Source organism: Tenrec ecaudatus, chromosome 15 (assembly GCF_050624435.1).
Source record: "Tenrec ecaudatus isolate mTenEca1 chromosome 15, mTenEca1.hap1, whole genome shotgun sequence".
Lineage (NCBI taxonomy): Eukaryota > Metazoa > Chordata > Mammalia > Afrosoricida > Tenrecidae > Tenrec > Tenrec ecaudatus.
This window is the reverse complement of record NC_134544.1, coordinates 67,693,809-67,717,506: the sequence shown is the minus strand read 5'-3', so window position 1 is coordinate 67,717,506 and position 23,698 is coordinate 67,693,809.

Genomic DNA, 23,698 nt, shown 5'->3' with positions numbered 1-23,698 from the left:
AGGCTATGGCCTTACTTGGAGAGGAGGTCTTGGCAGATGTGCTTAGATAAGTATTTCAAGAGCTCCATCTTTCTGGGTTTAGATTTCAGATGGATACTACATGCACTGATTGGTGTGTTCTTATAAGAAGGGGAGTGGGCACACAGAGACCCCGTGTGAAGACACTGGCAGAGATTGGATCAGTGCATCTATAAGCCAAGAAATATCAAGGATTAGCAGCAGTGACCAGAAGCAGAGAGAGGCTACTTTGATTCTCCTTCAGAGCTCTCAGAAGGAATGAATCTTGCCCACACCTTAATTTTAACCCTTTGTCCTTCAGAAAAGTGAGAGAACAAATGCCTGCTGTTTAAGTCACTCGATTGGTAGCCATTTGTTACAGCTACCCAAAAGAACCATTATGGATTGATCTGTAGCCCCTTCAAAATATGTGAGAAATTTGAACCTTGGTCGACATGATCCTGTTTGAAAAGAAGGGAGTTCTTTTGTAATATAAATGAGGCCGTATGGCCACTGGAGATCCCTTCATAGAGGGGTTTAGAAGAGGAGATGGGTCAGTCAGGGTGCGAGGTAGTACCGATGAAGAACACAGCTTTCCCCCAGATCCTGTATGCTTCCTCCCCCCAACTACCATGATCCAAATTCTACCTTGCAGGGCTGGATAGGGCAGAGGTTGTACACTGGTGCATATGGGGGCTGGAGGCACTGGGAATCCAGGGTGGATGATACCTTCAGGACCAAAGGTGTGAGGGGCGATGCTGGGAGAGTGGAGGGTGAGTGGGTTGGAAAGGGGGAACTGATTACGAGGATCCACATGTGACCTCCTCCCTGGGAGATGGACAGCAGGGAAGGGGGGGAAGGGAGACTCGGGATAGAGCAAGATATGACAAAATAACAATGTATAAATTACCAAGGGTACATGAGGGAGGGGGGAGCGGGGAGGGAGTGGAAAAAAAAGAGGACCTGATGCAAAGTGCATAAGTGGAGAGCAAATGCTTTGAGAATGATTGGGGCAGGGAATGTGCGGATGTGCTTTATATAATTGATGTATGTATATGTATGGATTGTGATAAGAGTTGTATGAGCCCCTAATAAAATGTAAAAAAAAGAAAATGATTAAGGCAAAGAATGTACAGATGTGCTTTATACAATTGATATATGTATATGTATGGATTGTTATAAGAGTTGTATGAGTCCCTAATAAAATGTTTTAAAAAATGAGGCCATATGAGAATAGGCTTGAGCCTAAACCTAAACACTTCTGAGTTAAAGGCCAGGATAGACCCAGTAACACACAGTACGGGGAGAAAGATAGCGAGGAATGCCAAGGAACTTTCTGCTATCCACAAAGAAGGACCCTGACCTAGAGTCGCACCCCAAATTTGAACCTGTAAGCTCCAAAGCAGGGGGAAAAGTGTTTTAAGGCTACTGACTTGTTGGATAATTTTTGGTTAAGGAGATTAAGACAGAAACTTAAGACATCCTCCAATCCTTCCTCTGGCTTCGTTCCATTTTTCTCACATTCAAGAGTCCTCCTAGAGGATTCAGTCAGGTTGTTGTTGTTGTTGTTGTTCAGTGTCATAGTGAGGGTTTGGATTCATTGTGACCATACATACAACATAATCATACACTGCCCGGTCCTGTACCATTCTCACAGTTGTTCTTAAGTTTGAGCCCATTGTTGCAGCCACTGTGTCAATCCCATTTGTTGAGGGCTTTCCTCTTTTTCATTGCCCCTCTACTTTCCAGAACACGATGTCCTGCTCCAGGGACTGATCTCTCCGGACAACATGTCAAAGTTAAGGCGAAGTCTCATTATCCTTGCCCTGAGGAACATTCTGGCTGTACTTCATCCAAGTTAGATGGGTTTGTTCTTTTGGCAGTCCATGGTACATTCATTACTCTTTTACATCACTACTAATCAAATATATCTATTCTTCTTTGGTCTTCCTTATTCAGTGTTCAACTTTCACATGAATATGAGACAGTTGAAAATACCATGGCCTGGGTCAACCCGCCCCAGTCCTCAAAGTAATCTCTTGCTTTTCAACACTTTAAAGAGGTCTCGTGTAGCAGATTTGACTAGTGAAATGTGTCATTTGTTCTCTTCTCTGCTGCTTCCATGAGAATTGATTGTGGATTCAAGCAAGACAAAATCCTTGACAATTTCGATCTTTCCTCCATTGATCATGATGTTATCAATAGGTCCAGTTGTGAGGGTCTGGGCTTTCTTTACATTGAGTCATAATCCAAACTGAAGGCTTTAATCAATCCTTCATCTTCATCAGCAAGTGAATCAAGTCCTTCTCATTTTCAGCAAAATTGTGTCATCTGTATAATGCAGGTTGTTAATAGGCCTTCCTCCAACCTGATGCTCCATCAGGCACTGCCCCTTAATGAGTTTAGGTCATGAAGGATAGTCCTCCATAGGCACATTGATTATTACACTACCACCCTCACATAATAAATTCAGAGAGAGAAAATTTCCCCAAAGCAATGGAAAGCTTACTAGAGAAGTGGAGGGTGCTAAAAGCCAAAGGTGACACAAACCGGAAATCAATACTAGTTTTCAATACCTGCAGTCATCTAATAGTTCACTGCACTATCTAAGGAAAGGTGAGGAGAACTGGGGCAATTCCATTAAAAAAAGACAATGCAGGGTATATAAGTCCGTCATTCCTCTGGAGAAGAAAAACACATAGTTGGGTTGTAGAGCTTTGTTTGCTAATCAACCGAATGTAGTTGTAAGGCAGGGGTGTGCGTGGACGCGTGTGTGTGTGTGCGTGCGTGTGTGTGTGTGTGTTGAAGGGAGGGGCTTGCCATTCTGTTTCATAGCCAGGAGAAAGATGAGCCTCTTCCCATATCTTTTGCTCTGTGGCAAGTTACTGATCTACAAGGAACTTTTATTTGACAAGGACATTGCCGAGAAAAAAACGGGAAGCTTGTGTTCATCTCTGCTGAGAGGTGGAGTCAAAGAGATGGGCTTTATGACAGACACCCTGATCGTGCAACCAAACTATGAAAGGCCTCATACATTCAACACACATTTGCTGCACCTCCCCAGTGTGCTGCCCAGATATTACCAGGCAGAGTGTTTTATGGGCAGCATTTTAGAGTTAGGCAGGCAGAGGGAGTGTCTTTGTGGGTGTTGCCTTTACCAGTCCTTGGATTGTTCTGGGACAGGCATGTCTTTTTCCTCTAAAGTAACTGATCGCATGTAAAGAAGGAGTCTCCTCAGTAAGACGGGTTGAACCAAACCCAACCTATGACAATCATCTCAATTGGAACACATAGCGACCCTATACAAATACCCGTAGGGTTTCCAAGTTTGTAACTCTTTTGGGGGGTCAACTACCATATCCTTCTCTTGCAGAACCACTACAGAGTTGAGCGTTGTGTTAGCAGCTGAATGCTTAATCACTGTGCCCATTTTGTTTGCTGAGCCGCCCTCAAAACACTGAACAGTTTTTCTGGGTACCAAGTATGTCCACTTCTATATCTGGCCTAGGGTGTTTTCTCCAAGTTGATAGGAGGTGCAAATCAGTTACTAGGGGTTTGGCAGAGTCAGTATGGAAACTGGGAGGGTGTGTGAAATTTGAACCAGAGTAGAACAATTCCAAGACACTTCCTAGGGATTCCTGGCATATAATATGCAAATGATAGTCAAGATATATAACTGTGTCTCTGTTCTTGGTTCTGTCAGTACCTGGTGTGGCCACACAGGAGAAACCTGGTCTTCTGCCATTTTGAGCATCTAGTGTGAATGACAGGAGATAAGTCACATGCTAATGAACCCTGGTGGTGTAGTAGTTAAGCACCATGGTGCCCGGCTATCAAAGCATATAGCGTCTGGGGTCTTAAAGGCTGGAAGACAAACAGGGGGCCATGTAGCTAAGAAACAACAAAGTCCACATGGAAAAAGCACACCAGCCTACACCAACATGATCGCTGAAGACAAAGCGGGTGCATAAGCACATGTGAGCATGTTTTCTTGATGTGCACTCACCCTTTATATACAACTCTCTTATACATACGTGTTTCTGTGGATTTGTTTCTCGAATGCACCCAGACTAACATAAGCAGCGTGGAACGCATTTAAGAAGCCTAGACAAGGGCAGGGCAGGATATTCGGAGGGACTGGATCCAGAATTTGAGAGGAAGGAGCCCTGGTGGCAAAACGGGCTGCTAGCTCGCTGTCCCAAGGGGGACAATGAGACTGCTGGCTCCCATGAAAATTTACAGTCTTGAAAACTCCATATAGGGTCACTGTGGTTGGAATCCACTGGACGGCAGTGACCTTTTGGGATTGAAGGTGGAAGCCACCAATGACTTCCTGCCATTGAGCCAAGGAGCCTCAGGAGAGTGTGTGAACTTCTGGAATGCAGTGAACAACCTCTGCACATCTGCTTTTCGTGCTGCCCAAGTCATGCCCTTGGCCTTTGCTTAAACATATTCATCCAGAAGTGAACCATCACAGCTGCTCCCTCGGGAAGCTGGGGGCTGAGCTCTCTGGTTCCACTCTGTCAGCATTTCTGGTCCGGGTACCTCCCCTCTTCCCCGGCACAGGCAATGTGCTTTTGGAAGCAGTGCTCTCTGGGTAGTGGGTGTGATTTGCCTCCTCTGGCCTAACATGATGAATGCTGAGAGGGGGTGGATACTAGGGGGTTAAACTCCCTGAACTTTACCTAGCCCAGGGGAAAGCTTATTATTTAATGTAAGCTTTAGACAGAATCTTTAGAAAGAGAAATGGTTAACTTTATGTACACAATTACTCCCCAACACATAGGCTCAACCTCATAGGCTGTGGATGACCTTGAGCAGGTGCTCAGTCACAATGGTTTTCTATCAGGATTGAGAGTTCAGCTCTCTCAACTCTCCAACTTGTTATTACCACCATAGTCTCATTTCTATTTTTGTATTTACTTTGTTTTTAGGGGAAAAAGACTCCCAATCCAATTATATTTTATTAGGAACTCCTTTGCTAAGTTTTACACAAGAAAAAGGCACAAACTGCTGTTCTGGATGAAGGAGAGCATCCGCATGAGGCCACAATGGTGTTGGAAGGACCCACAGCCACAGTGACTTAAATAAAATGACACCCATTCTGTCCTGCTGACTCTGACTCATAGTGACTCTGTGTAGGGATCCTGAAGTTGCTACCTTTACAGGAAGCAATAACCTCATCTTTCTCCTGTGGAATGACTAGTGGCTTTGAACCAGCGACCTTGCTCTTAATAGTCCAACACTATCCAGCATTACCACCTGGGCTCCTGAAAACTTAAATAAGACATAGAAAACAAACAACTTTGTCACAAAATTGTGACTGAAGACAGATCAATTCCTGGAGTTTCAGGAGGGCCTGTGAGAGCATGAGCGGGACCTTCATTGGGATGTGCACACTACCGTATATCGTGGAGTGTGGCCCGGGGAGTGGACGCAAGCACACTGCCTGAGGGACAAGCTTTCCACTGCCAGTCAGAGTAGGAAAGAACTCAATGGTGGCTGAATCTGTGGCCCCTCAAAATGGATGTAGGGTCTCCACATAGACTCTCACTGTGAGCCACAGCCTATTGCTCAAAATTTAAGCTCAAATACGACTTAAACGCCAAACATTCTGTTTCCTTAAAATAGGGTACTGCCAGGATCAGCTAGAAGTCTGCATGACCTATCAGATCTCAACGCCGATCTCAAATCACTTCACATGATCCATTCTACCAGTCATGTCAAGGACAACTAGAGGTCTGCATGAGCGAGCCCAAATCGCCTCCTCACTTACCCATTCCAGAGGCTGTGCCTGTATAACCTATCGACTAACACATTCCCATATGCCGTGGTTATGAAACCAACCATCATGCTGGAATAAGGACCAATCACGATGCAAGGGTCAGGATCAATGGGAAAGCAAAATAGGGGCTGAGGGGAGCCAAGAGGGGTCGCTTCACTCAATCCCTAAACCTGATCTAATGTCACTAGACTGGGGTCTTCCTCACATCTCAAGGGCACCCGATTCATGATTGAAGTGAATTGTGCTTATTCAATCTTTGTTCTGCTTGCTGTCCTGCTGTGCTGCATCCTCTTCTTGCTTTTTAGTGCATGGCTCCCTCTGTTGTGGTGACAAATGGCTTGAGAGGGATTTGACATAGGGAGAAAGCCCACCCACATCAACTGTCACCAGAAGCAGACACTAAGTCCATTTCTCTCACCTCACAGAACTATGCACACCAGACACTGGTAGGGCTGCCTGGGAGGGGAACCCTTAGTGCAGTGGTTCTCAACCTGTGGGTTGCGACCCCTTTGGGAGTCATATGACCCTTTCACAGGGCTCACCCAATTCATAACTGTAGCAAAATTACAGTGATGAAGTAGCAAGAAAATCATTTAATGGTTGGGGGAGGGGGGCATCACCACAACAAGAGGACCTGTATTAGGAAGGTTGAGAACCACTGCCCGAGTGTGTTTAGGACTTTGCTGCCCTCAAGGTCATCAGACATTCCTGAAGGCAGAGCCACTGCAGGAAGCCCTTCTGGGAAATGCCCTGAAGACAGGTCTCAACCAACTCCACCCTCACCCTCTGAGATCCTAATCATAGGACGCATGGAAATGCTCCCTGCCACTTCGAAGGCTGTAAGTCCATGGGAGCAGAAAGCCTCCTCTTTCTCCCTTGGAGTGGTGGCTGGTGAGTTCAAACTGCTCACTTTCTGGCTAACATAACCCACAGACCAGCTCCCCCTGAGCTCAGTTTGGTTTGCCGCACAGCACACATTGTTTGGAACCTTCTGAAATAGCTATGCACATGTGCAGGTTGGGGGGATTTCGCACAAGATGCAGTTTTCCACCCTCTCTTGGAAAAATAATTTTTGCAAAAGGCTTGTATTCTCTTCTGGATCTGAGTAGCAGCTACTCTCATGAAGTCATAGCACATACATTCATGCTACAGTCCTCCCAACTCCCTAATATCTTACGCCGAGTCTGCTCCATGCTTTTCTGTGTCCTACATGGCAGCTGTAGGCACCCAAGGCATGGGCTCTGCAGCCTGGGTCCAAATCTCTCCTTCCCACTTCCTCACTGTGTGGTCCTAGGCTCATGACTTTATCATTCTGTGCCACTGATTTTTCATCTGTAAAAGGAGGCCAAATAGAGTCCACACATAGGCTTGTTAAGTGGAATAATTGAATTACTATACACAAAAAGCTTAGAACGGTGCTTGGCATCTTGCAAATACTATTAGGTGGTTTAGCATAGGGACTGGGTCATCCATTACATATGCTCAGGTTCAAACTTCCGGCCAGGAAGGGGTGGTACACCTAGGTGGGCATTACACCTGGATTGGCCCATCTGGGCCAGGTGAATTCAATCCAGCCATTGGGGTTGACCATGACCGTCAACCATGCCTCCCTATGGAGGAATTGAAAAGGCAGGATCTTGACCGCTCCGATGTCTCCCTTCACCCACTTTTCTGTTGTCCGTCCCCCAGAGAGGAGGTCACATGTAGATACTTGTAATCAGTTCCCTCTTTCCAATCCACCCTCCCACAATCCTCTCAGTATCACCACTCACAAATTATCAAGGTTGCTTGAGGGATGGGGGAGCGGGGAGGGAGGGGAGAAATGAGGACTTGATGCCAGGGGCTTAAGTGGAGAGCAAATGTTTTGAGAATAATGAGGGCAATGAATGTACAAATGTGCTTTACACAATTGATGTATATATGGATTGTGATAAGAGTTGTATGAGCCCCTAATAAAACGATTTTTTTAAAAAGAAAAAAAGGCAGGATCCCGGAGCCCACTGAGTGACTTTCTCTCCAGCAGCTTCTAGGTAGGCTGTGCCCCGTGAGGGGCCCCGAGGTGCCTGTGTAAACCTGAAACTTCTTCTCTCAAAAAACCCACTTGGATCACAATCCAGGCTTCGAATTGAATTCTTTCTCGCGCGAAGCCAAGGCCTGAGGTATATCTCTCCCAGGAGAGATCTAACAATAGTATCTCTTATTATAGCATTAGGAGCCCAGGTGGTGTAGTGGACTGTGCATTAAGCTGCTAATCGCAAGGTCGGGGGTTTGAACTGACTAGCCCGTCCGTGGGAGAAATATGAGGTTGTCTATTTCTGTAAGGCAGTGGTTCTCAACCTTCATAATGCCCCCACCCTTTAATACAGTTCATGTTGTGGTCACCTGCAACCATAAAATTATTTTCATTGCTACTTCATAACTGTAATTTTGCTATTGTTATGAAATGGTTGACCCCTGTGAAAGGGTTATTTGATCCCCAGAGGGGTCGCGACCCACAGGTTGAGAACCGCTACTGTAAGGATTTAAAGTCTCAAAACCCCAAAGGGGCAGTTCTTTGTCCTATTGGGCCGGTATGAGTGGGAGTCAATAAAATGGTAGTTAGGTTTTTTTCTGCATCAGTATCAGATTCTGGTGGCAATCTCAGTCATCACGCATTGTGGTCTGGTTTGAACTCTGGTAGATCTGTGGGAAATGACTGCCCTGGTTTGAGGTGAGGGCCACGGTGCTTCAGTGGTAGATCTCTCATCGTCTTTCACCGGGAAGACCCGGGTTCGATTTGCAGCCAATGTGCCCCAGACTGTCAGTGAAGGTTTGTGTGTTGCTATGACACTGAGCAGGCTTCAGGGATGTTTCCAGACTGAAATAGAATAAGGACGAAAGACCTGATTATCTCCATCCACACATCGACCTATGGCCCTCCACGGTTGGCTTCCCTTCCCAGCCCTGGTGATAGCACAGACTGTCATAGTTTGCTCTGCTTCCCATGAGGTGTCCATGAGAGGCTGACTCGACAACCACGGTCAAGATCAACAGCTTGAACTCCTTTCTGGGTCTACAGAAACAAGAACAACCTTCTGAAAGGAGGTCGCATTGCTATTTGGGACTGGGAGAATGCCTTTGTGACAAGGATTGTGCTCTGGATCCCAAAGGCGACTTTTAAACACAGCCACATAGCAACTCCGGAAATTGCCATAGCAGAAGCCAGGTTTAAAAAAAAAAAAAAAAGTTCTACTGGCTTGCTCAAAGGAGGCCAGAGTTGGATGGGGGTGGGGTGGGGTGGGAGACTCCTCTAAAAATGAACAAATTTGTTTGCTTACATATTTGTCATGTCTTTTGGGCCTGAAAGAAAGGGGGGGAAAAGCAGACGAGAGGAGGAAACGGCGACTGACAGTCATCTTGTTGGTATTCCCACAGCATCCCCTCCTTAGGCACTTGCTGCCATCTCATCCAACTCCACTCAGTATATTTTCACCCAGCAATGATGCAGAAATGTCTGTGTACTCCAGTGTTATTGTAGTCGGGCAGCGTTTACGGGTTTGACTTTCAACTCAGCATGGCAGGACGTCTAGAAGCAATTATAACCAGCACCTGCTCTGTCTGTGCGGTGGGCAGGCAGTGACGGATCCCCAGCTTCCAGAACACTAGTGCCCCCTCCCAGCTCAGGATAATGACGGTGACACTCGGCCTCCTTGTTGTCTGGGGGAGCTCTAGGAGCTCTCCTCTGAAACCTCATATTATTGGCATTTCTTTGAGTGAACACATCAAATTAGTGACTGTAAAGGAAGGTGTAGGAGATGATTATTGGTGACAAGCCTCAACCACTTCCAGAGAGCATGTCTCCTAAGTGCAAAGTATGGAGAGGGAGGAAACAATTGACCACAAATGGAACAGGCTCTGAGTCTCGCCACACAATGTATGTGCATGGTCACTGAGGCGCCAACATTATGGCTGGAGGATGGATATGGTTTGTGCAGCCGTGATTGCCATCCAGAACGTGCCGTGCTATTGTGAAAAACGATATTTTTATTCTGAGCAAATCTCTGCTTCCACTTGCTTTAATGCTTCGCCAGAGAGCCAGGGACTCTGGGAGGGGTGGGGACGCACAGGGCTGGGCTGACCTCAGGAACTCATGTGTAAAGGGCTTTTTCTCACTTGGAAGCAGGCTGGGTTCACAGCTGTTCTTTCTGGTAAAGCTTGTTTCTGAACCTTGCCACGTCTGAGTCCGAAGAGGGAAATGAAGGTGACAAATGCTGCGAGGAGCCCTGGGCACATCTTGGCTATGGTCCTGCTTAAGTCTGTTTCATTTGAATCCCAGTTTTACCTTTCCTCCTTTCTGGGTTCCAAAGCATCAGATGGGTGCCAAACGCTTCCACGGACAACTAAAGCTGAACAAGGTGCAGGCAGATGAAGAGCAACGGGAGGTTGGTGTTTGGGAGAATGAATACTTGGGCTTCCTAGGCCAGTCCAGCTGGTGGTTAGAGCCCTGTTTCAGATTCCACTGAAATCTCCTAGTGTCCAAGGACCAAGTGGCTCCTAAGTCCAGAATTTCTGTTACATGTCTCACCAAGGAGAAGCTTGGCCAAAATGCATTGAAGAAAAAAGCAGGAGCTTGGCTTGTGAATCCACTCTCTGATTCTGAAATTTCAAAGGCTCCGTGCACAGACATTTCAACACTGAAAGCACAGCAGGGAAAATCAAAGACTTGGGCTTCCTCCTTGCCCCTCTTTTGGGGCTTTTATGGTTTTCCAAGGCGCCTCCCAGAGCCGAGTGTTGTGTAGGTCATGTTTAAAAATGTCGTAGTTCTGAGGGACTTGCTGTTCTGCTTTCTTTTGCAAGGAGACCCGGTTTCTTGTCTTGTGGCCAAACACAGAGCACAGATGTCTGTGGGCCCCCTCCCTTTCCCCTGACCTTTGCTCTCTTCTCTGGATACCCTACTGACCTGTTCTCCCTTACAAGATCTGAACTGCTCACACACTTCGTTAAATTCTCATCCTAGCGAGAAGCATCCGAGCATCTTATTAGAGCCTGTATGAGTTCTGTTCTGGATGCCTATTTGTGTAACTTCAGGTCTCTGGCATGGAAACGTCCCATGCCCACAGACCCACACAGGTAATATAAACTCCAACAGTAGTTTAAGGTTTAAGGTGGTCACAGGGAACACTGGGGCCCGTGTCTCCTGGTGAACCCCTCAGGCTGTCTAAAGGGGCTAGTTCCATCTCAATGTAGCCATGCAGGAATGTAGACCGGTTAGGTAGCAAGACAAGGGGTTGTTCCTCTCCATGCTTAGGGGGCCCCCTACAGGAGGTTGGAAGCCAATGCGGGCTAAGCCCAAGCCAGGAGAGCTTAATTGATGCCTCCCAGCTGAAAGCCCTTACAAGGCTGGAATCTGGAGACCACTGCCCCTTCCCTTCAGCTGCTTCTCTGCCTTCCACTCAGCAGGGCTGAGTGTGCAGTGTCATGAGGGTGCCCGTGTTCAGTTTAGTGTAACGCCGGAACCTTCTTCTCTCATGTATATAAACCCACTCGGATTACCACCCAGGCTTTGGTGTGAATTTCTTTCCAGTGTGTAGCCAAGGACCGAGACATTTCCCACCCGAGAAACCTAACAGACCCAGACTTACAATAAACCCATATTTGTATTTATAAGGCAAGAGGTGACCAGGTCTAGACAATAATGGTGAAGAGGGCCCTGGGTTTGAGAAAGATTCTGAAGTAGAATCCATAACCCTTAGAAATGTATTGGCCTTAGGGGAGGGGCAAAGAGGGCTGGATTGAGAAAGTCTCTGGCATCCAGTTCTGACTTGACTTCTGGATCCTGAATCCTTCAGGGCCATGACCTTGCCCTCCAGCCAGACCTTCCAATAGCCATCTTCTCAGAGCCTTGTTAAGTTCTCATAATACATTACACCTGCCATCCTGTGAGCAGCTACCAAAGCCAGGCACTTTTTTCAAAGACAAGCTCGCTCTCTCTACCCCTAAGAGCAGGTAGTTTGGGGATGATGGATATGAGATACCACAGAAGACAAATCTGTTATCTTCCATGGTGCACAGAACATGCTGTCACAACCAGGACTCGTGACAATCCCTCAGTTTCCTAAATTGCTTCACTGCTACTTTTAATTAAGCCTCATTAGATTGTCATATCTTGATAAGAGGGATGACCCTGAACTAGATGCATAAATTAAAGCTATCCTCATCCTGTGCTTTTATATGAATGTGTTAATTATTTTTGTCTTTAGGGAGAATAATGGAGGGATGGAGCAATACCAAACGGAGTTTGACAAAGTGTTGGTGTTTGCTGCGGCAAACGTGGTGCGTGTCAGATACAATCCATCACCAAGTGAGTCTGCAATTAACACCAAGGGACAAAGGTAGGATTCCCTGTAATAAATAACCTTCCTCCCAGATGCTAATGGAGACCCAGCAGGACCCACTGTTGTGTTGTCGCAGTTGTACACGGGCCCTTAGAGGAGACAGAGCTGGTGTTTGAAACGAGTCTTGTTTGCCCCCAGTTGGCTCACACATTTGTTTTTTAAATGGCATAATCACTAACATTTAAACACAGGGTGATGTCACGTAACAATCTGCAGCTTCTGAGAAATGGAGAGGCCCGACTTTGCTGGTTGACAGTGCAGAGGGACTGGGGGAGCAGTCAGATATGGTGATCAGAGTTTGGAATCCTTGCTTTCCAAGTACATGTGTCAAGGAGTTCAAGGGTTCAGAAATTTAGGAGGGAAGTTCCAGAAGACAAGTTTGTGTGGTCGATAATAAACCAATATAGGGGTTGAGATTTCAATCTGTTGGCTATTTATTTTGTGCTTGGTAGCCAACCAGCCCAGAATTCCTGACCTCGCCGACCTGTGAAACAAGGACCATTCCAGAATGAAATAGAAGCAAGCATGGAAGCGAGGGCATCCATTACCCCGAATGCATAGGGGTCAGGAACTAAATGCTTTCTGTAGAACAGCTCCAGAAGGCAGACCTTTGGCTGGAAAACCTGTTAGGGAGCTAGCATAGGGACTGGCAGGCCTATTACACATGCTCAGAGGTCCGAGCTACCGGCTCATGAAGCAGTGGCTCACTGCATGCTCAGCAGTTCAGGTTTCCAGCCAGGAGGGGGAGCTATGCCTGGGTGGGGCTGTACCTGCATTGGCTCACCTAGGCCAGGTGAATTCAATTCAACAATTCAGCCAATGGGGTTGACCCACGTCATCGACCACGCCTCCCTAACCGCTCATAAAACTCACGGGGATCCCAAACCAGGCCTCGCTGTGAGCTGTTTCTCGCGTGGAGCCATGGACTGAGGCACACCTGTCCCCGGAGAGGTCGAACAGAAGCGGTGCTGTGTGATTTGGAGCTATGAGGTAAGCCGGCCCCAGGAGTGGGCCCTCCCATGTTGGTCTCACGGATTGGGTGCCCCTCTGGGCTCCTTTTACCTCACCACCCTCGGGAGAATTGTTGGGTTGAATTCACGGTGTCCGTCTTTGCGCCGTTTCTTGCTGGTGTCCGTCTTTGCGCCGTTTCTTGCTGGTGTCCGTCTCTGCGCCGTTTCTTGCTGGTGTGCGGGACTTGACGTGCCTGCTTTCCCAGGAACTCGCCTGCCTTCCCGGGCTGCATTTGTGAGGGGGCTGGGACGCTGCTGCCTGGAGGCTGGGAGGATTTTGACTCCAAAAGCCTTCTCGAGGCTCAGTGTATAAGGTTTATTTGGACGTGAAAACAGAATCAAAGATGCAATTAACGAAGTTTTAGAAGCAGGCTTTATTGAGAAGCTTGCGGGCAGGTTCAGCAACTCAGGGTATTGAGCTATTGAAGCCGCGCAGGGGGAAAAAATCCTGGCAGCGTTTTTATGCCCACTGCTGGCAGGCACAGCTGGGGAGGATCAAAGCTGGGGAGGATCTGCGCACACAGGTGCTTCAGAAGGGAGAAGGTCGTTAATCTTACCTATATGTCAGGGACGCGTGGAGTGACCATATCTTCAGAAAACATTCTGGCTTTGTGACGAGCTGGTTCCAGGAATTTGGGGTTGAGCTGGGGAGGGGAGGTCGGTTAGGGGTCAGCCTTGAGAGCTAAGATGGAGGTGCAGGACTCAAAATGGAGTCTGTTGTGCCAAGACTGGGAAACAGTGTTGTGCCGCGGCTCCGGCAAGCAGCAGGCCTGGGGGCGCCTGCGTCCACCCTGTTGGTTTGGGCAGGACTCTGGCTGGGTGGCCGGCTCCAGGCTGGCTTTCGGCTAGGCCACAACCTGGGGCCTCCATTTTCCCAGCCACGTGACTCCACTCACAGGCAGAATGGCACCACCTGTGTCTGTTGTAGCTACACTCCATTCCCAGACAGCAAACCGCCCAGACTGCCGGAAAGTTCAGCAGAACAAGTTTCATTTCCTGCGCAGGGACCAGACCATCAGCTCTCTTGAGGGGAGACTGAGCGGCCCCCCAGTCTAATTTTCCAAAGGTTTTTATACTTTTGCAATGTGCAGGTGTGCAAGCAGGCAGAGCTCAGAAGCGGGGTATTGTGGTTAGCCATTCTTAGTTGAACCAAAACTGCTCTGGTCGTTCTCGCAAGCCTTCTGAACAGCCTTTTCCTTCTGTACGTTCCCTTGGGCTACGTCTGCACAGCCTAACTCCCCAGTATCAGCTAGTTCATTGGCAGTTCATAGCTAGTTTATTTACTATTCATAATGGCTTCTGAAAGCTCAAAATGACTTCTCTTGTCAAGGCTACTTAAGCTTTGCCCAGAGCTGCTATATACTCTCCTGTTCTTAGCCAAGTTCAAATCATTGAATCTTTGGTAGCCAGCCCAGTGTATGGTGGGCTCAGCACTAAGAGTTTTGTGGCTTGTACTTTCTGTGTAAGGAATGCCACTAGCTTATTGGTTATTACTGGGCCAAATGTGAGGCTTAGCAGGAGGAGGATTAGGGGCCGGCTAGGGCCGTTCATAGGGTAGTTAGCCAGGCTGACCAATTAAGTAGCTTTTCAAACCAATTGGTTCCTCCATTTCTTTTCTTGACTCTTTGTTCTAATCCTTTCCTAACCAGGGCTCATCTATCTTTATTGATTCCTGAATGCTTTGCATAGAATTAGTTTCTCCCAATGCTGTGCACAGCATTCCTTGTTTCCAAAAGAGCAAGTCAAGCCCTCGGCGGGTTTGCAACACAACTGCTACAAGGGAGTCTAGGGATCTTTCTAAATGGGAGACAGGTTTTTTTTAATCCCTGTAGATCTAAAGCAATTTGCTGACTAAGAGTCTGATAGTTTAAGTTTCCTTGTATTAAAGCAACTGACCCGACTGCAGCTAATCCCATAATCCCAAGCCCTGTTACCAGTGGGACCAATACTGGGGCTCTTTGAACTCATCCGGAAATTCCAAAGTTATCCCTACACCTCCTTCACCAGAACACAGGTACACTTGAGGAGTAACATGCACTAGCACACAAATACCCGGGGAAAAGAGACAGGGTGTTCGTCCTGTGGAACAAGTAAAGCAAGTACTCATTGGAGCAGATAACAAATTAGGATCAACATTTTGTTCAATGGGAACAGATTGAAGGCAAAAATCTCGATATCTTGATATATTAAAGGGATACTTAGATGAATAAAAACACAGTCTTGCCCTTGCAAATCTTTTAAAGTGAGCTTAGACTTGAGTCCATACTAACATCACCTATAGACTGCTGCTTCGTGTAATCCTTTTTACTAACATTTCTAATTGGATTACACTCTGTACCAATAGTGCTATTTGTACCTGTGCCTACATAGTAAGGGGAAGCAGGGTTCAGACAAAGCCAACAATCAGCTGTGAGGTGAGGATTTGAGTTCATAAATTGGAATACAGCATCCCGAGAATCAAACACAGAACCTTGAGGTGGCTCCTGAATGAGAAGGGCCCTGTGAGTTGGGCTGGCAGTGAACGGGAAAGTTACTGGAGAGTCTGGAGGGTGCGGCAAAGGAATCTTAATGACACCAGCTGTGGCTCTTCAGGATTTATCCCGAGGTTTGGGCCTTTATACGGATGGCAGGTTGCCATATTTTACTTTGCTGGATAGAAAAGGTTGTCCGGGATCTCTATCATTTACATAATGTTGAATTCCCCATGTTTTCCCAGTGAACCCAATAACGCTTGAATCCAATTCTTATTGGGTTATATTTGGAAACCATACATGTAGTGGGATCAAACCCTTCCGACTTGAGTCTCATTCTTGTAAAAATAATAGGGTCATCTTTAACAAGTTTCCACTCTGAAAATGATGGTTTCACAACCCCAAGCTGCGCAATGGTAATGTCCCTCCCCTTGGCAGTTAGGGAGTCCATGAGCCGGGCATATATAGACATGGTTTGTTTGGAGCCTTCTTTCTATAGAGGGTATTCCGCACCCATAGGACGGGATTCGAGTATAGGTCCCATTGTGCCCTTTACCTTTAAAGGATCCAGAATGCCAATTCTTTCCTAGCAAATCAAACAAATCAAAATGAAAACAGGGGGTCATACCCAGTATAAGAGGTTACATATTCACTGCTAGAGATTAGAATAGCAGTCCACAGATGTGTTTGTGCTTGGGGGAAACACTGGGTGTTGTCAGCAATACTCAGAGAAAAACAATTAAGTTCTGTAAAGCCTTAATTTTGAGGGATTTTCCGTCTTTCTGGGTGTCCATCTTTCCAGGATATGCTCAGGGAGGGCTTTTTTTTTTTTTACTTATGACTGAGGAATCCACGGCCCCCTCCCCACTATTTTAACAGCAGTTGGTGTTGTAAGTATCACTTGGTATGGGCCAGTCCACCAAGGTTCTATGGTGTCAGGTTGGTGTTTCTTTACCCATGTCCAGTTTCCTGGTTGCACGTTGTTGGCTGCCTGTTCCCTTTCCCTTGGTTAGGCCCAAAATGAAGGTGTCAGAGCAGATGATTTGTCTCTCACCTGTTGCACAGCCTGCAGGCACTTGATGAGGGAATGATTAGTGACTTCCATTATTTCTACTTCTTTCAATCTTGGGAGGATTTGGGGAAGGTCTGCCAAACATAAATTCAAATGGGGTCATGCTTTTCACATAGGGAGTGCATCGGACTTGAAGTAGGGCAAAAGGTAAAGTAAGGATCAACCCAGTTCTCGCCAGGTCCTAAATGCAACTTAACGAACAATTCCTTTAGGGTTCTGTTTATTTTTTCTACTTGCCCTGAAGAGCTTCCAGTTAATATTTAGAAGCATTGCTAAGACTTTAGTAATTTGAGCAATAAATGTTGGGCCATTGTTGGACCCCAAGATGGTGGGAAGGCCAAATCTAGGGACAATTTTAGTTACTAATAATTTACACACAGTGGCAGCAGTTTCCTTCTTTGTTGGGAAGGCTTCCACCCATCCAGAACAGGTGTCTACGAACACCAGCATATATCGGTAGTCAAACTTTCTAAATTTGATATCCATAAAGTCCACCTCCCAGAATTCTCCAGGACTACTACCTCAAGCTCGTGGTTGGGGTTGCTCCTTTTCTTTCTGGGTTTGTTTACCCGAGCACTGTGCAATCAATGGTGGGTGACATCTGCCGCCCAGTGTCCAAGCCTGGGTGTGTAAAAGTGCCTGAGAAGCAACTGAGACAGTTTAGAGAGGATCCCAAATGCATACCTTCATGTAGTCCTTGAATCAGATCTCTCCCAGAGCTTCTGGCATGAATCTTCTTCCATCAGGATGGACCAGCCACCCTGGATGCTCCCAGCCTTTTTGGCAGGCCAGCTCTTGGCTTATCTTTAGATCATTTTCTGAGTATGTAGGTTGTGGCTGTAACACTGGGGATGGCATGGTCACAGCCACTACCTTGGGGATTTGTGGTATAGTCCTGGCATTCGAGATCCACCGGTCCGGGGGACTGGTTAGGAGTGGTTCACCCATAGGTCCCCCTACCACAGCAATATCCTGTCCCAGTGTAAGCTTCCTAGCTTCTATGACTAGGATGGCCGTGGCAGCCTCAGCTCGCATGCAGCTCAGCCATCCTGCAGCTACAGAGTCCAGTTTCTTTGAAAGATAGGTCACAGGTCTCTTCCATGGCCGCAAGTTCTCAGTTAGCACTTTTTATGCTGTGCCTCTGGCCTCACATAGACAATTGGAAGGGCTTTACTATGTCTAGTAGGGCAAGGGAGGTTGCTCATATGAGCGACTTTTTAAAGGATTCAAACGCTTGTTGTTCTACTTCAGTCCATTTAAGTTCTTTTTCCTTTCACCAGTACTTGCATATAGGGGTTTCGTTGTTTTTGAAATCCCAAATTCCACAATGGACAGTACCCCACAGTTCCTAGAAACTCTTGCAACTGCTTCTTAGTCTCAGGGACTGGGATTTTGAGGATCGCCTCAGTGCGGCTGGGGGACAAGGTCCGTTTTCCCTCCTCCAGTTGGTAGCCTAGGTATACAGCTTTATGGACACACAGTTGAGCCTTTCTTGCAGATACCCTGTACCCCAATGGGCCAAGGACTATTATCAGGTCCTTGGTAGCCCGTTGGCATTCCTCCAGGGTTTTGGAGGCCAGGAGGAGGTCATCTGCATACTGGAGCAAGGTGGTTTGGGGGTGTTCCTCCTTGTGTCCCTGTAAGTCTTCACTGGGTTGATGTGCAGGGGACACGGGTATGGAGAACAAAGCATCTTTAAGTCCAAAACAGTATAAAAAAATTAAGTTTGATGGGATAGTACTCAGGAGGATCTCAGGGCTTGGCATGTGGGGTGGCCAGTTTCTATCCTCTCATTTGCCTCTCTGAGATCCTGCACCGGTTGGAAGTCCTCAGTTCCCGGGTTCCGCATGGGCAGCAGGGGAGCATTCCATGTGGACTTGCAGAGGACCCAAATGCCTGTCCTCTTTAGTCTGCAAATGGGAACAGAAATACCCACTTTTGCTATCCAGGGAGTAGGGTGAGCTTGACACACCAGTGTAGCTGAGCTCAGAAGTTGTACGACCCCAGGCACCTGAAGTTCAGAAAGGTCTGGCAGGTTGTTCTCTGCCCAAACAAAAGGAATATCTTTTAGTGATTTATCAAGAAGTTCCTTTGAGGAGGTCTCTTCTGCTCCTTGATAAAACACATATCACTCTGACATTGGAGCGGTGAGCAAAACTTTTGGCTTTTCAAGTTCAAGGGTTAAGGTGGTTGTAGCAGATGAGAAAGTAATTATGGCTGCCATTTTTCATAATAAGTCACGATCAATTAGGGGAAAGGGGCATTGAGGCATTACCAGGGTGAGCGTGTAACTGTCTCTTGTGCTAAATCTGTTATTCTGGCCGTTGTCCATGGGTGTGCTTGGGTCTGCCCTGGGGCCCCTGTAATGAAAGCCTTTCCTTTTGACAAGGCACCTGTAGTCTTTTCTGAAACCAAGAAGGTGTGACCCCTTTGTCCACCTAGAAATTTACTGGCTGGCTCCCTACATGGAGAGTGAGCATGGGCTCTTTGGGGTCAAGTGAAACAGAGCCTGGACACCTTTATTCAGCTTCGAGCATTATTGTCTGTAGCTTCGATTTTTCTAGGCGAGGACTAGGCCCGTTCTCTCTAGTGGTGGCTCGTCCGCCTCTCCTGGGCTTTTCAAGGCACTGATTTTTCCAATGTCACTGTTTTGTATAGTAGGTACATGGATACTTCCTCAGGACTAGGCGAGTGAGAAGCGGGGTATTAGGGTTAGCCATTCTTAGTTGAACCAAACTGCTCTGGTCGTTCTCGCAAGCCTTCTGAACACCCATTTCCTTCATGACATTCCCTTGGGCGACGTCTGCACAGCCTACCTCCCCAATATCAGCTAGTTCATTTACACTTCCTAGCTACTTTATTTTCTTTTCATGGTGGCTTCTGTCAGCCCCAAATGGCTTCACTCTTGTCAAAGCTGTTTCAGCTTTTCCCAGAGATCCTACACAGTCGCCATTGTAGCCGAGAGGTAGCAGGATCTGTGACCATGGCCAAGATGGCACCCACCAGTCCACATGTGGAAGGGCGCTGCCTAGGGAGCTGGGTGAAGAGGCCTGGGAGTTAACCCTGCCTGGTCCCGGGAGCCCAAAGTTTCCCTTTCCCCCCCCATTCCCTTTGCCTTTCTCCTGGTTTTTCAAACGAGCTGCTCTAGCCCTATAACGCCAAGCACAAAATTGTCATAATTCTTAATGAAAACGTATCTGGTACCCAAATTATAAATGTGACAATTTGGTCACATTTCAAAAACACTGAAAATTTTATGCTTTTAAAATATATTTTGAATGTCATATATATTGATAACTATGAAAGTAAATAATAAAAACCCAAAAAAATATTTCCAAAATTTAAAACTTGAGGCGTTGTAGGGCTAGTGTTCTTCCAGATTTGGTTTGTTCCTTCTTACAGGCTGCTTTTCCGTGGCCCAGGCTTAGGCCAATGGCGTTCGGAAGCCTAGGCGGAGTCACTGTTATTTAGGCTTTCAGCGATGCTGCTTCAGGCACTTTTGGGGACAGCTCTTACTTAATACACAGCTCCTCTGCCATGATGTTCCAGCCAGAAATTCCAATTTCCCTTAAGGTTCCCTGAGCTGCCACGTGTCCCTTCCCTTGAGAGATTTGAGCATCAGCCCCGCCAGCAGGCGTCTTGGAGGGCCTTGGGGCCATCCCAAGCAGTGGTCCTCCTAGCCTGTTGTCCAGAAAAATGGTTGGACCTAAAGGTCGCCCTCGGCGACTAGTCCTTGACCCCTTCCCTCGGGCTGAGGCATGAGATTCAGGGCAACCCAGGGGTGTGCTTTCAAGTGGGGGTTATTGACCTGGAGGCAGCAAGCTGTCAATCGCCTCCTTGTTTTGTGCTTTCTAGATGGGACTTAGCAGCTTGATGCTCAGGAATTGCCCCCTTGCATGAATCGTGTCCAATTGGGATAGAGTTGATACAGAGAGGCTGGGCAAACAAAAGCTGATAGATTCACTTTGCAACTCTATTTGGCCACAGTATCGTTTTGAGAAAGGAGAATGGTGGGCAGAGAAGGGTACGCTTTCCCTTCCAACCGTGATTCACCGGGAACAGTTTGGTAGAGTGCCGGGAAAGTGGGCGGAGATGCCAGAACTTAGAGCATTTCTCCTCTCGAGGAGCAGTAGGAGACCTTCATCCCCAGTGCACCCAGGAACCCCTAAGGCTGGCGTCCTCAAACTGTGGTCCATGGGGCACATGTGGCGCGATGCCATTTATCCCACCCTCGGGGTGTTTTTGCTGCCACTGCCTGTCCTGCTTAGCAGCCGACTCGTGCAGTGTGCATAGGAATTTGTCCATAGGTTTTTTGAAAACCATAGTCTGGCCCTCCAACGGTCGGAGAGACAATGAACTGGCCCCCTGTGTAAACAATTTGAGGACCCCTGCCCTAAGGGATCCTGGACTTCAGGTCACTATTGTCCCACCCCTGAACCCTCCCTGAACATTCTACCCCTAGTAGAGGCATCAGAGGCATTTGGTCCCCGGGTAACTTACAAGCCTTTTACTCAAATGGAACCCGAGAAAATTAAAAGCGACACAGGCAGTTACTCTACTTTTGATCCCTGTTGAATCCGCCTGTAGCATCCCAATATTACAATTTAACCCTATAACACCGAGCATGACCTTTCCCTAACATTTAATGAAATGAATATAAATGTATATATATTGATAACTATGAAAGTAATGAATCAAAACGAAATTTTTTTTGCCCAAAAATTTAAAAGTGAGGCGTTATAGGGTTAAAAAGAAGGATGGTTCTTATCAGAGGGGCCAATGCCTTAGGATCATAAGTGAAGCGGTGATCCCACTGCACCCAGTAGTGCCCAAACCCTGGACCCCGCTAGGGGAAATTGTGAATGCTTTTACCCCTGTGCCGGTACTTAGAATGAACAAACACACACGCCTGATAATCCTAAGATTTTTTACTTACTTCCTGTGATACTCACCTACTTTCAAGGGCACTCCCACCTCACAATCCTAGCCTTGTCTCAGTTAAACTGTTCACCCTTTTGTGCGTTTGTTGGTTTTTCCAGAAGTTCTCAAGTTACCAAAGCCCCTAATCCAATTGTGCCAACTCCAGGACCACCATCTCCTGGACCACTTCAACCTTATCCAATCTAGCGCTGAATGGACAACCCCTCCCAGCAGAGCAGGAAGGGTGTGGACCCAAAGCCCCACCTCGCCCGTTTTGCCAGCAGGAAGTAGCTAGAGATGTCGTCGCCCAGTACCCCAAAGATTTGGGTCCACATCTCTTCAGGATGGAAATGTTAGGTAGCTAGCATAGGGACTGGGGTGTCCATTACACATGCTCAGATGGCCCAGTTAGCGGCCCAGGAAGGAGTGGCACACTGTGCGTGCTCAGAGGTCCAGGTTTCCGGCCAGGAAGGGCAGGTCCACCTGGGTGGGCGCTGCACCTGCATCGACCCACCTAGGCCAAGTATACTCAATTCAGCCACTAGGATCGACCAGGGTTGCCCAACACACCTCCCTAACGCTCCTAAACCTCCCTTGGATCACAAACCAGGCTTTGGCGTGAATTCTTTCTCACGCAGAACCAAGGACCGAGGGATATCTGTCCCCAGAGAGATCTGACCAACCCAGGAAAGCTCTTTGGAGGCAGCAGGAGTGGACGTGAGTGGCTGGTGGATACTGTTCAGATGCATGGCTTTCAGCTTGGAAGGGTTTTTAGTCTTGGCTGACAGGATCAGAGGAGGTAGTATGTCTGGATCACATAGTATCCATGTCCACAAATGAGCTGCCCATTCCAAAGTCCTGACAGTGCTTTTGGAAAACACTGTGCTTTGGAATGTCACTCCTTGCAGAGGGCAGTGGGAGGGGCTGGGACCCAGGTATGCTGCCCCTTGCTCCCAGTTGCCGGATTCTGGATCCTGATTATATCTCTCACAGGATCAGTTAGTGGGCTTGTTGTCTGCCTCAAGGTTTGTTCACCGAGGTCCTCCAGCTAGGTGGTGGTGTGTGTGCATGAGCAGAGGCTTCCTGCCAATCCCCCATGAGTTGAGCTCCCCTGGTGTGGGCTCCGTGAAAGAGGTGCCCCAGACAGCAGGACTACACAGGAGGGTGGGCCCTGCAGGAACCGGAGGGCCATTCCCCTGTGGAATGACCTCAGAGCCCCGCCTCTCTCACTGTCCAGCTGCCGGTGCTGTGGACCCTACGCTTCATGCCTCACATAGGAATAGACACAGGGTGAGGCGACTGCAGCACCTGCTTTTGCTGGTCTAATCCAGCCTGAGATCATCCTAGCATCAGCCCTCTGCCAGGGTCTTTTTTTTCCTCTCCTTTTATAGGGGCTCATACAACAATAACCACAATACGTGCAAACATCACTGATATAAGGCACATTTGTACATTCATTGCCCTCATTATTCTCAAAATATCTCCTCTCCACCCAAGCCCCTGGCCTCAGCTCCTCATTCCCCCCGCCCCCATTCTCACTACCCCTCCTCATAAATCCTTCATCATTTACTAATTATTATTTTGTCATATCTTGCAGTCTGATGTTCCCCTTCACCCCCTTTTCTTTTGAGGTTTTATGTAGATCCTTGTCATTGGTTCCCTGGTGCCAGCCTACCCTCCCTCCACCCTTCCAGCATCCCCATTCATAACACTGGTCCTAAAGGGCTCATCCACCTTGAATTCCCTGGGTTTCTAGTTCCTATCTGTCCCAGTGTACATTCTCTGGTCTAGTCAGATTTGTAAGTTATAATTGGGATCTTGATAGTGAGGGGAGAGGAAGCATTGAGGAGCTAGAGGAAAGTTGTGTTTCACCGTTGCTGTCTAGTACCCTGTGTAGGCTTGTCTCTTCCCCAAGACCTTACTTAAGGGAATGTCCAGTGTACTGAAAATGGGCTTTGGCTCTCTACCCAGCATTCCCTGCTCATTCGCAATGAGATTTTTTTGTGCTGATGATGCCTGATCCCTTTGATACCTCGTGATCGCACAGGCTGGTATGCTTATTCCATGTG